Source organism: Mytilus galloprovincialis, chromosome 1 (assembly GCF_965363235.1).
Source record: "Mytilus galloprovincialis chromosome 1, xbMytGall1.hap1.1, whole genome shotgun sequence".
NCBI classification, from domain to species: domain Eukaryota; kingdom Metazoa; phylum Mollusca; class Bivalvia; order Mytilida; family Mytilidae; genus Mytilus; species Mytilus galloprovincialis.
In genome coordinates, this window is record NC_134838.1 from 61697840 (window position 1) to 61711718 (window position 13879).

Below are 13879 nucleotides of genomic sequence, written 5' to 3' on the forward strand. Positions count from 1 at the left end.
AAAAATACACAAGAAGCAAAGGCGTAAGGTAATCAAATATGATAAAATACATCTAATCACAATTCATGTTGACGTGTACAATTATTTATTTTTCCGGTCTTAGTTAAAATGTTAGGTTGAATAACATTTTTACATAAATTAAAGAGGAGAAATACTTCCTGTTTGATTTTTTTTCTATACTTTTTATTAATCCTGTTAATGGAAGGTACTATTGAGGCAAGGTATGTTTATTTTCTTTTTTTGTAAATTCCAAATTCGCTTTCGTTTGTCATGTTGTATCTATAGTATGGTATGAAACACCTTTTACACAATTTCAGGGGAATGTAAAAATAACATATTTACGTTTCTCTTAAAAATGTAAAACTCCTGACAATGTATTTTTTCTAAATATATCTTGTTTATTCCATTAATTTTCCGTTTTATCTCATTATAATAGTATTACGTCTTTATTCATTCTATTTTGCCCAATTAACTATGGAATACACAACTGATTACTTAGTACATGTAGTACTTCCTTTTACGTACATGTAACTAACTACACATGTCTAAAAATAAGGAGCTGTGGTATGATATCCAATGAGATCCAAATGACACGGAAATTAACAACAAAATTATAGGTCACTGTATGAGAAAAGCCCATACTGCATTGTCAGCTATAAAAAGTCCAAAATGACAAGTTGAATGTTAAACAATGGAAACGAGAAAAACAACGGCTAATTTTTTTTTACGAAAAACAAACATGACAGACTTGAACAAACGACAACCTCTGACATACGGGCTCATGATTTTACAAATGCACATATATGTTTACATATAATTTAACGGGGTTAATCATGTTGGTGAGCGCTCATTCCTTCACATAACTTTGGACAGTGCTGTAATAGCACACCATAAAGACAAACTTTAAAAATCATTTAAAAAGGCGTAACCCATCAGATGAATACACATTACGTTTATATTAGTAGTTTACATAAACAAAAATGTGTATTATACATTTTCCCATACATGTATCTTGTCTTTTATGTTTTAGCATAAACAACAAAAATAAAGAGATGTTTACTAAGACTTAGAAACAGCTAATATGATCTTAAAGCTGATTGTTCTCACAATTGGAGTGCTGACAGTTACAGCTCAACGTAAGTCAGTCAAGATTTGTTTTATTTTCTTTTTCTTTATAGGATCACGGCCGTCACTCGGCTAACCGAGAGATTGGTCGGTTAATCTCATTGAGTATGCGGCTATATGGGTGGTTGGTCTGTTAATCGGGTCGGTTATACATTTGTACGTCTGTTCAGAGTAAAACGCACAATTTAATGTTTAAATCTGTTAAATATACAGTTTTGTTGGCATATCATAAGAACCAAATCAAACAAGAAAAGAGTCTAACAAAACTATATCTATCATAGAACATTTTCCGCCTGTACAAACATTTCATAGCCTACGCAGTTTTCAGTATTGTTAAGTTTTCTAGAGACTTCAAAGTCTAGATCATCTTTATAAAACTTGAAATGTATAAGCATTTTGTTTTTGTAACAATGGACCCTTTGCCATAATTAAAATGACAAATATATGGGGAATTTTGGTTAAAGTTTGATATAAAATTCCAAATTTCTGAAATGTTTTTGATCGAATAAGGCAATTCAAGAGTTTTAAACGCGTCTTTTATTATATGAATATATTATATTATATATTTGTGAAGTTGAACAGTTGTGTTCACCAAATAATAAAAAGTAAAAGGAGTGAAGAGAGGGGTAACTGTAAAGTGCGAAACGAAAGAAAATTGGAACGAATCGAACGAAACAAAAAATGAATACAAAATGAAATGAGCAGTCATTGTTACTTAAAACATAATGTATAAAATTAACCAAGTCAGAGACAAATAGTTGTAAGCAGTTAAATTCATTAACAATGTAAATATCTCAAAAGTGGAGAATTCATTTTAAAACTAGAAACCCAGCTCTGGGAATGATCATTCTTAGTTAGGAATAAAAAAGCAAAAATGTATCAAATCGTTTTTACTAACAAAATAAATGATTTTAAGAAAAGGCTTTTTTTTTTAACTAATTGGACATCACATAAAATAACAGTATCCTGTTTTTTTTTCTTTAGATTTTTGCATCTCTGAAAAGATAAACTTTTTTAAAACTATTTGAGGTGGATTTAAAAAAAATAAATTAAAATTGATACATTAAGCTGGATCGGGCCTATTCGAAGTTTCTATCAGAAGTGCCGTATAATTTGTTATTTTATTCTTTATAGAAAGTGAATCAAAGTGGTAAAAAAAATAGGGGACCACGGACCATTTAAGCTCAAAATTTTACTTTTAAACAGGTATGTAAAAGGGACCATTTTTCAACGAAATGATAAGGAAAATTGAAGGTGTCGACATATTCTTATCGGAATATCAAAAAAAATTCTATGACACTTAGTCCAAAACTGTAATATAAAAAGCTGAACTATATCTTCAAAGAATGAGCAAATGAAAAACATAGGTCACCGATAAGGGGAAAAAAACATTTTGCCTTAAAACCAAAATTTTCAAATTGGGTGAAATGTCATATTGGCCTTGCAAAGATACACATAATAACGATAATATTTTTAGTGACATAACTACAATGACGCGACATTTCTAATCAATCAAAATATTAATAAAAATAAAATCGAGACTAGACCATACCCGCGCAGGGCCGTACCTGAATTAAAGAACACACGCTTTATTTTTAGCCTGGATTTTTAGAAGTTGTATTGTCGTTTGGTAAAATTAAGCTGATTATGAGGTTCACAGTTATGTATAATGACGAAGTCCAAACATCCCATAGAGCAAATAACACGGAAGATTAATATTAGAGCCATGTTTTAAGCGACACGTACATGCAGAAAACAATTGATTTGTTGAATAAAATCAAATCGGTAACTACTGATGGGTGCCGTAGAAAGTCCACAGAAGTTGAGAGCGAGAATTTCTTAGCATGGGTTGTAATACTGAATCCATTGGGTCGCAATGAACCTTGTGTAGGCTTCGAACGTAGGAGGTTGTTGATATCTATTATACACTTATATCCGCTATACACACTGAACTTAAGAATGGTATCAAATATCTGTATGACGGTAGCTTGTAGCCATGATAATATTAATAGATAGAACTTTGTTTAAAGTTTAACTTTATTATCTGTATATTTATAGGCCATATAGTTGTCACGGAAATTTCTAGAACACTATGGAAAAGGAAAGTCCTGGTAAACTACAACGGAAGTTTGTAGAAAAATGTAGAAGTTTAAATAACGCATCTTTTATTAGGTTCATTCTGGAATCGTTATGTTAGTAAAATGGAAAGTTCCAATCATTTTATCTGTATCTGTGATGGTTCCAGTGATTTCTAAACTGCATAGTTATAAGATTATTTTGTAAACAACTATTAGGCCACACAACAGAAATTAGGCCAACATAAATAAATATAATACAATATAACACCTCTCCCCTTAAATCTAATATCTTTATTTTTGGCTCAATCAATAATGAAAAGCAAATAGTGAAATGATAATTAGCTTTTAGCACTTTGTTCATATATTTTATTACAATTGTTTATGATAAGCTCTTTAATAGTAGTTATAAGAGAGAAGACGTTATTAAAATCAAAATATATTTTATTGGCGAAGTAAGATCATGGCTTCTGTCGGTTACCAACCACAAACAAAGGGTCTTTGGTAACCGTAAATTAGATGCAAATAAAATAGATAAATAAAATTCAAAATTCAAATAAAAACTAAAATGAAATAAAATTTTGAAATAATGAGGTGCTGACTTGAACCCTGGCAACAGATGCCCAAAATCAACATGAGAAACTACGTTTGAGGTGGAAATGAAGATTACATGGATTAATGTTCTAAATTAAATAATAATACAGTGATAAATCAAGTTCATCGGTACTGGTGCAGCCTATAAATTCCGACCTAGTGATGAACTCTGCTAAAAGACTGTCATAATATTAGTTATCTTGGTGTAATCAGGGGTGTACAGAATTTTACACCGTTGTTGAAAATTCATACACCCTGAGGCGCAGCCGAATGGGTGTATGAATTTTCAACGACGGTGTAAAATTCCGTACACCCCTGATTACACCAAGATAACGAATTTATTTCTTATGAACAATTCCTTTACTCATTTTGAAATCAGGATGTAAAATTGTAAAAATGGTGATGAAAATTTTCTAGCGTAATATTTTTTCAAAGTCCATGTTGCTGCACATTGTCAAATACTTTTTTACTTTATTTTTGGAAAAATTCAGAAAATGTTTGTGTTCTTTTGAGTTTACAAAAACAACTAATAAACTTAATATTTTTTTGTATTTTTTAATTTTTTTTTTTTTTTTTTTTTTTTTTAGCATTTTCTTAATATTTTTTTTTTTAATTTTATTTTTTTTCTTTATTTTGGCAAAATTTTATTTTTTAATTTTTTGTTGCAAAATTTCATTTTTTTTTTTAAATTTTTGGCAAAATTTTATTTATCCCCGGTTGAACAAGGTTGGGGTGTTATTTACACCGGGGTAGTCAACCAATCAGATTGCAGTATTTTTGCAGCATAAGAAATAACATTATTTATCGGTACACTATGACTGTTAATCCGTTATCACTCATCAGATGGACGTCATACTGTGGTTAATTGTGTTTATAAACTGGTGAATAGTTGTAAATCCAGAAGCCGTGACAAGAGTTCTATGTTGAGGTTAAAAACAAGCAGAAATCTGTAAAAAAAAAGACATAAAACAGCAGTATCGAAAAATAAAAGAGAAGGGATGGGTGGGTTTACATTAATTATGCGTACAATAAACTCAACAATCTGACCTTAGATAAATTCAGTTACTTCCTAGCAGACCGTGCATTCAAAATATTGTGAGGAGTGCTTTAGCTGTTAAAATTGATCCCCAAGGGTGACTGGGGTATAGAAATATGGTCACTTGGTCTTCTCCCGACCGGCAGTAAAACGCTTGCCGAAGTGGGGCGTCCGTTTGGCTGTGCGGGATGTATCAAGTTCGCAGTCACGTCCGGTCAGAAGGGGGACGTTAAATCTGATGCCTCGTGTAAAGAGAGTGCCACGCTCTTTGCACGTTAAGAACCCTTGCAACAACTCTTTGAGGGGTCCGTAGGTGGCCTGTTGCAAGGCAAAATTTCTGTCCCTATCCAATGTACCCTCCTTTTCCGGTGGCGGTCCAAGTTTCTCCGACCGTCTTCCCGGGAGGCCTCTGTTGTATCAACCTACCTATTGTAATTATTGTAAACTTGTTCTCGTCCTGAATATGCATGAACTGGACGTTAAGCAACCAACAATCAATCAATCAATGTTAAAATTGATATGCCGTGTAATCGAATTAAGACAGCGCGTTACATTGACCTGTGCATGAACTGTCGCAAGTCTTGCCTTCCTCTGATAACGCGATTTAACGGTCAAGCCCTTTAAATAGAATTATAAGAGAGAAGACGTTATTAAAATCAAAATATATTTTATTGGCGAAGTAAGATCATGGCTTCTGTCGGTTACCAACCCACAAACAAAGGGTCTTTGGGCAACCGTAAATTAGATGCAAATAAAATAGATAAATAAAATTCAAAATTCAAATAAAAACTAAAATGAAATAAAATTTTGAAATAATGGGGTGCTGACTTGAACCCTGGCAACAGATGTGCAAAATCAACATGAGAAACTACGCTTGAGGTGGAAATGAAGATTACATGGATTAATGTTCTAAATTAAATAATAATACAGTGATAAAGCAAGTTCATCGGTACTGGTGCAGCCTATAAAGTCCGCCACTAAACAAGTTCAAAAACATTCATTTCATAAAGAATGTTTTGGAACTTGTTACCGCCAACCAGTACCATACATTGAGAGTCGATATAACAGATAACTCTGATTGTAATATTGTGTAATAACAAGAATCTGATCGCAGTATCTACTAGCTAACAGATTCCCGAAGCCAATGACCTACATCGCCTTTTGATGGCCAATGAATGGATGCAAATTGATAATAGCATAACTGGATAATAAATAGATGAAAATAGATAACAGCATAACTGAAATTGTAACTTGTATAAAATTAGATAACTTTCAATATCTGACAAATAAATATTCCTTCTCACCGTAGTTTGGTTCAATCACTTATTTGGAATCTTGTTCTTGTATTGCAATCGTGGTAACATTGGAACCAAGCAAATTTGACTAAGGTAACAAATCTTGGAGAAAATCAATATCGCTTATAAGTTAAGTCCTATCGTATTGAGCGCTTTGTCCGATGTCATATCCATTTTAGTGGATTACTTAATATTGCGGGGCCCTTCGAGAATGAGCATACGATTAGTTTATCTCTTTACTTAAAGTGCCTCATAACACTTTGACCTTGCTAACAAATTGTGATACGAAAATGTATAAGAGAACACAACCATCTTCCGAGCACGAACGAAGTCATTTGGTGATTGAAAAACCCACTATCCAAGCACGCTTTTGAAAACATGAAATATCTTAAATTGACAATCAATCAAAATCAGCTCCAGATTGGTAATATACAATATAGAAAAATAATTAAAATTGATATGATAACAGATGGAGATATTTGACTTGCCAACTGTTATGTTTGTAATCAGATATATGGTTAATACTTTTTATATTACCAATGACTGAATTCTATTTTTACCATCAGAAAATATAAAAACTAAAAGATCTGACATGCATGTCAATGAGGCAACTATTTGCCTAAAATTTAATAGCGTGGGCGTAAACAGCTATAGGCCACCGTACAGCCTTCAGCATTGAACATAGTCCATACAGTTTAATAGCAATAAAAGGCCCCAGCAACAATTCAAACAAGAAAACAAGGCCATATTTAAGTATAAATCAATTTAAACGTAAAACAAGTATAATAGACTGCAACAAACAAGAAGTTTGTGAGAACTAACCGGGAACAGTGGTTAACAACACAAAATAAAACCAAGTTGAGGTAGGTTTGACTCATCAGATCGACACAAAACACAATACACAACTAACGAATAGACTAAAGACATCAATTACCCACCTAAGAGTACTCGCAGTTGCTGAAAGCTTGTTCAAAGCCAATTGAAACTAGTAAATGAATCGTGTTTCCCAGACAAAAACTTTTTAAACTGAGGTGCAGTTAAGACCCCACAAAATTTGACTCTAAAAATAGCCGATGGAATATTTGCCGTCTTTAGGGCGCTCGTCAATACGGCATTAAAACTGGTATCGTGTAACATTTTGTTGTGTTTGTTTAATTTTGTTTTGTTTTTTTTTTTGTTTTTTTTGTCAGTTTTGTTTTTGTTTTTTGTTTTGTTTTTGTTTTTGTTTTTGTTTTTGTTTTGTTTTTCTTTTATTGCATATCATGCGTATGGCGTTCGACAACAATTATTATCCCAAATCATTTATGACTGCTTCAAAAAACGAATATTCTCTAATATACGTATATACATAAAATTCCATGTATAACTGTTAACAGTATTTAACCCAATTGCGTTGTTTCTCTTTCAGATAACAAAATCGGACTAATTAGCAGTTTTATAGTCTGAGATATACGCTACTATTAAATCTAAACCACAAAAGCAATAAAATTAATTCATCGCCTAACTTATTTGAATTTTTCTTGACCTCTGTAATGATATAAATAAGATTTAAGAAAACCATTAACCCAGACAATAACTCGCTTAAGATGTAAATTTATATCAGCAATTTTCAGACCATAATTTTATCAAAGATCTACACATCTGGTAATAAAGTTTGTAAACATAACTTGCAGAAGTGTATACTATTTCTTCTCTATTCGTTATTAATGGTAATTAAAAGATTATAATTGCCAGTGAGACAACTATCCACTAAAGTACAAATGAAGTAAATGTAAGCAAATATATGCAACCGTACGACTTTCAACAATGAGAAAAATCCATACCGTATAGTCTGCTATTAGAGGCCCCGACATGAAAAATATAAAACAATTCAATTGAGAAAACTAACGGCCTAATTTATAACAAAACAGTTTACGAAAAACAAATATGACAAACATAAACCAACGATGCCTTTTTCCAAGTATAGTAGTAAAACTATCTTGCCTTGCTGATCAATCTTCTAAAATTTGGGACTAATGGAAACATTGTTATTTGTAAAACTAATATCATTTGAATGCGCAAGTGGATTGATAGCTACTAGTTTCATTCATATGAAAAATCCAATAAAGCTAGTTTAAACAAACTCCGAAAAATAAAGATTCGCTACTTGAACGGCAAACAGATGGCAATAATATTTTCAGTTTATGTAAATATTTGATATTAATCGAGAAGTTATAGCAATCTTGAAAATCAAAATTTGATTATCTTGTCCATTACATGTAGCATTTTATTTTTCTGGGCACGATTAAAACGTGCGCAAAAAAACTGTGTGAGTAATGACGGTTTATCCTAGTGCAAGACCTTAGTTTGATCACATTATTTATACATAATACAGACAGGGTATGAATGATTTGTTGTGATCAAGGAACATGAATAATGGCCATAGATCTAAATCAACTGGTCCCCAATTACAAGACTGTGAAATTGCTTTCTTTAACCGAAACAGGTCGTTTCCAACTTATGACCTGAACCCTGCTAGCTCCAAGTCTTATTTGCTCATATACTGGATGAGCTCTCTTGCCTACTTCAAATTGGTTGTTAAATAAATATCTAATATAAAAATGCATCCGTTTACTTACTGATATCATCGATATTAACCGTTGATGAATTTTTATATAGCTGCGAGATACCATTTTTTATTATATATATATACTTCGCACAAATAGTGCAGAACTAGTTTCTGAAATTACTGAAATGGTTCTCTCTTTTATAAAGATGACATATGAAAATAAATCAAATTTAGGTAAACTTGTGGTGAGAATGATATAATAAGAATAATACTAAAAATGCTCTGAATATAAAATTACTTGCGGGACTATACCTTCGCAGTGTAATTATATAAAATAAATCAGTGTTGAAATGTTTTCTAATCGGGATGAGATATATAGATAAGAAACCAATTATAAATAAATCAATCTTATTCTTATTCTTATTCGTGGTATGTTCTTTCATAGTAAAAGCAATCCGGATCAATATAGTATTCGCCATTTTAAATCGTTTTCCTTATTATGCTCGAAATGCTACTACTGAAATCATTGTTAAAGCTAAAAATGTCATGTACTGAATTAGCTACATTAAAATTAAAGAATAAAAGATGTACCTGTTTTATTACTGTATTTAGATAAGGCATACTGCCACTTCTCTGACTAACATACATATAGATGGTCCTGCTGATGAATGAAATAATCCGGCATTACAAATTTTCAGTTTCTGTTTCAGATGCGTAGCTATTTTGACATCACAGGTGGCTAAAGCAGTTTTCTTTACCCCAATTATAATACCTCTTTTAACGCCTTTTCTATTCAGACATCATAAACCTTCCAATAAATGTCATTATGAACAAATATAATTAAAATAATATATATTTTATACACTAAATAAATATCAAAATGTGTGCAATGCAATTTGGATAACCGAAAAAACAATCGGTTATAAAGACATTACTTCAAAATATGAATGAATATTATTTGAAAATAAATATTATAATACATATCAGAGACATATTGTAAGTAAGTAAGTAAGTAAGTAAGTAAATTAATTATTATTATAGTGACATGTGTAAATATGTACAGATTATAAATATACAATATATGATAAATATTAATACACCCGGCCCAATGGACCTATAAGTCACCTCAAATGAAATTAAGTAATTGTATTATATGTCTCTGTATATATGCAACGCAATTTGGTTGACCTAAAAATAATCGGTTATAAAGACATCACTGTAGCTGCCATATCAAACATTTTATCAACTAATTTCTTTTAACGGAGGCTCAACTTTGAAATATATTTACGATTTACTGCTGTCCTAAACACGCTAAAGAACAATAAATGGTACCATAATTTAAATAATTGCATTTGATGGTGTTAATGTCTCACAAGGCAACCCCATTATTAAATAATAGTTAACATACCTGATAATGGAACAATACCATTTTAATCTGCATTACGAAATGTAAATTGAATAGAAATACCTGGAATCTAGTTTTCAATTTTAATACCTCAATAAAAAGATACAAAAATATTAATGTAACTGGAATTAAAAACTATGTGAATCAAACATTTATTATGTATATACAATCCAGCATAAATTAAAATAAATTCGCTCGTATTATAATAACTTTAATCAAAGATTTGTATACTATATATAAATCATTGCTTTAGTAAATTGTCCACTAATGTATAAATTATCAAGTTGAATGTGACCGATTTTAAATTAATTAATCAATAATATGTTGAAATTGAAAAATTAATAAGATAAGTACAGTGGAGATCAGTTCTAACCTTTCATAAATTCTGTCAGAATCTGTCAGGAGAACTGTTCTAGAACAGTATGTAGAACTGTCAGCCTGACACCTTTTAGTCAGTTTTAGGTTAGAACTGTTCTAGCTAGAACTGATTTGGTCAGTTCTACCTAGAACTGATTTGGACAGTTCTAGCTAGAACTGATCCTGACAGTTCTACCCTAGAACAGTTTTAGACAGTTCTAGCTAGAACTGACCAAATATTTGGTCAGTTCTACTTCTAGAACAGTTCTACGGTTAGAATTGATTTCAAATTCTACGGCTAGAATTGATTTATAAATTCTACAGCCAGAATTAATTTATAAATTCTACGGCTAAAATTGATTTATAAATTTTACGGCTAGAATTGATTTATAAGTTTTAAGAAATATTTGTCTTAATATAAAGGCTTCGGCAAAATAGCGATTAATATTATATAGAGTTTTGCTATTTTGCCGGTTTTATTTCAGATTTATAATCGGCAAGAGAACATGTTTAACCCCGCCATATTCTGCATGTATGTCAGTGCCTGTTCCAAGTCAGGAGCCCGTAATTCAGTGATTTTCTTTTGTTGATGTGTAGTATAAAATATTTGTTTTTCTTTCATTTTTTGTACATAAATTAGGCCGTTAATTATTAAGTATTATGGGGGGGTTATTATTTGAATTGTTTTACATTTTTTATTCTGGGAGTCAGGATGGCTCGTTATCACATAACAAAATTATCCTCATTAACCAAATGTAATATCTGTTTACGAGTAGTTTTCCTACCTCGGACGGACCTGTTTAACAAAAATCTTTTGACCACATCAATCTAAACTGACTTTATTTGCTATTCAGTCTTTCTGCAAATCTATATAGCTGCACAGTACTTAAGTTTTAATTTTAGGTCAAGAGGGACTGTACTATACAAGTTACAGCAATATTGGAAAACAATTTTGTTCGCATCAATTTATAGTGCCAGCATGCAGGGGCAGATCCAGCCATTTAAAAAAAGGGGGGGGGGGGTTCCAACTATATGTTCAAATTCAAAAGCATTGATCGTCAAAAAAAGGGGGTTCCAACTCCTGCCCCCCTCCCCCTTGATCAGCCAATGAGCATGTCCTCTTTTTATTCAAAATATTGAATCATAAACAAATATCAGAAGTTTTCATACTTCAGACTGACTCGTATAATAAAATCTATTGACAACATCAACCGAATCTTACCATATTTGCTTTTTTTTATGTAAATCTAAATAGCTGAACAGTAATTCAGTTATAATTTTAGGTCAAGAGGGACTGTAGTATATAAATAACTACAATATTGGAATTGAGAGTGCCAGCATTTCCTATTTTTATTCAAAATATCGATCGCATCAGAAACAAATATCAGTCATGTCAGTAGTTTTCATACCTCAGACTGACAGTTACATGTAATCATGTGATAAAATTATTTGTCTGCATCAATCAAAACTGACCATATTTGACCGCATCAACCAAAAGTGACCATATTTGACCGCATCAACCAAAACTGACCATATTTGCTCTTTTTTATGTAACTCTTATAGTCGCATAGTAAATCTGTAATATTTTTATGTAAGGATGGATTATACAATCATGAAAATACAAATGATAGAAATATTGGAACACAATGCTACCTAATTTCATTTGCAACAATTTAGAATGCCAGCATGTCCTCTTTTTATTCAAAATATTGCATCATAAACAAATATCAGTAGTTTTCATACCTCAGACTGACTGGTATATCAAAATAATTTGTCCGCATCAACCAAAACTGACCATATTTGCACTTTATTATGAACATGATGTGAATCTTAATAGCCGCAAAGTAAATCATGTATGTTTTTATATCAGGATGGATTGTTTAATAAAAATGAAAGCAATATTAGAAAATAAAATTATGCTCACATCAGTTTATAGTGCCAGCATGTCCTCTTTTTCATCAAAATTTTGAATCGTAAACTAATTTCAGTAGTTTTAATATCTCATACTGACTCATGAATATAACAAAATTATTTGTCGCATCAACCAAAACTGACCATATTTGACAGCATCAACCATAACTGACCATATGTGACAGCATCAACCAAAACTGACCATAATTACACTTTGTTATGAAAATCTTAATATATATATAGCCGCATAATAAATCACTTATAATAATACATATACCGGTAATGATGGATTGTATAATTCAAATGACAGCAATATCAATGAATATTGGAACACATTGGCTACAAAAAAATTTCCACATCAATTTAGAATATCAGCAAGTCCTCTTTTTATTCAAAATATTGAATTGTAAACAAATTTCAGTGGTTTCGATATATCAGACTTAGTGAGAGTTGTTTTAACAAAATTATTTGACCGCATCAACCAAAACTGAACTTATTTACACTTTATCATGTAAACCAATGTTATTTCTATGTGAGGACGGATCTTATGATAAAAATGACACCAACTTTGAAACACAATACACCTTATTGCTAATCCTGGCTGACCCGGCCTCTTGAACTTTTGAAGCATACAACAATGACTTTTCCAATTTGGCGTCAGATATTTTGTTTTATGACGTCAAAATTTTACGGAAACCTGTGTGATATCCAGTAATGGAAGACAAATTGCAACAAGGTGTATTTATACCATATTTAAGAATTTAGCGCGCCGTTATTTCCTCTCTGTATCCATAATAATGAACCGTCATTAAACATGCTAAAGTGACTTTTTAACATATGTTTAAGTCAGTAGTTTGTGATGGTTTTTTTTTAAACAAAACTATTTAATGGCATCATCCAACACTCACATGACTGATTCATACACTTTATTTTAAAAATAAAACAAAAAGTACATGTATGGGAAGTTCATGTAGTATACTGTTAATATAATTTGAAGAAGGCAAAGAAAAATGCATGATTTTGTTTGTAGCCGAACGTCCAGGGGCAAATGTTTCATTCATGTTCAGATCCAGTATATTTTTCTGAGTTCCAGACTCCCAGATATCATTTATTTTTATAATCGTTATGGATAAGTTTGGCTAAGACGAGATGGTGCAAATGTATATATAGTTTTTTTTTACGTTACACAACACTTTTTTCATTAATATCCCATAATTCATCCACTGTACAATTTTCGTTTGAACATTTGTCAAAAAAGAATTATAAATGAATGTAAATCCAAGGCAAAGAAGGTAAATTACGATTGAAATTCCATGAATTAAACGTAGAGTTTTATTTAGGAGACTATTAAAAACGGGGAACGAAGAAACGTAAACAATGATGTTTCCGTATGCAATCTTATAAAAATATCTCCAATGAGTTGGATAACCTTCTATTCACTTCGATATTTGTACATGTAACGTAATACAAGTCGTTTGATCAGTAAAAAATATAGAAAATCTGCTATTTAATATATAGCAAAGTGATTTATTT

At 31.3% G+C, this 13879-nt stretch overlaps 1 long non-coding RNA gene across 1 annotated transcript in view; it reads right to left on the minus strand.

Annotated features, from left to right (window-relative positions):
- LOC143080610 (uncharacterized) overlaps positions 1-13590 on the minus strand; it is a 191882-nt gene extending 178292 nt beyond the window's left edge. The window contains exon 1 of the long non-coding RNA XR_012979745.1: positions 13540-13590. This is a non-coding gene — a long non-coding RNA (uncharacterized LOC143080610). The remainder of the gene's footprint in view (positions 1-13539) is intronic.
- Between the last annotated feature and the right edge of the window lie 289 nt (positions 13591-13879).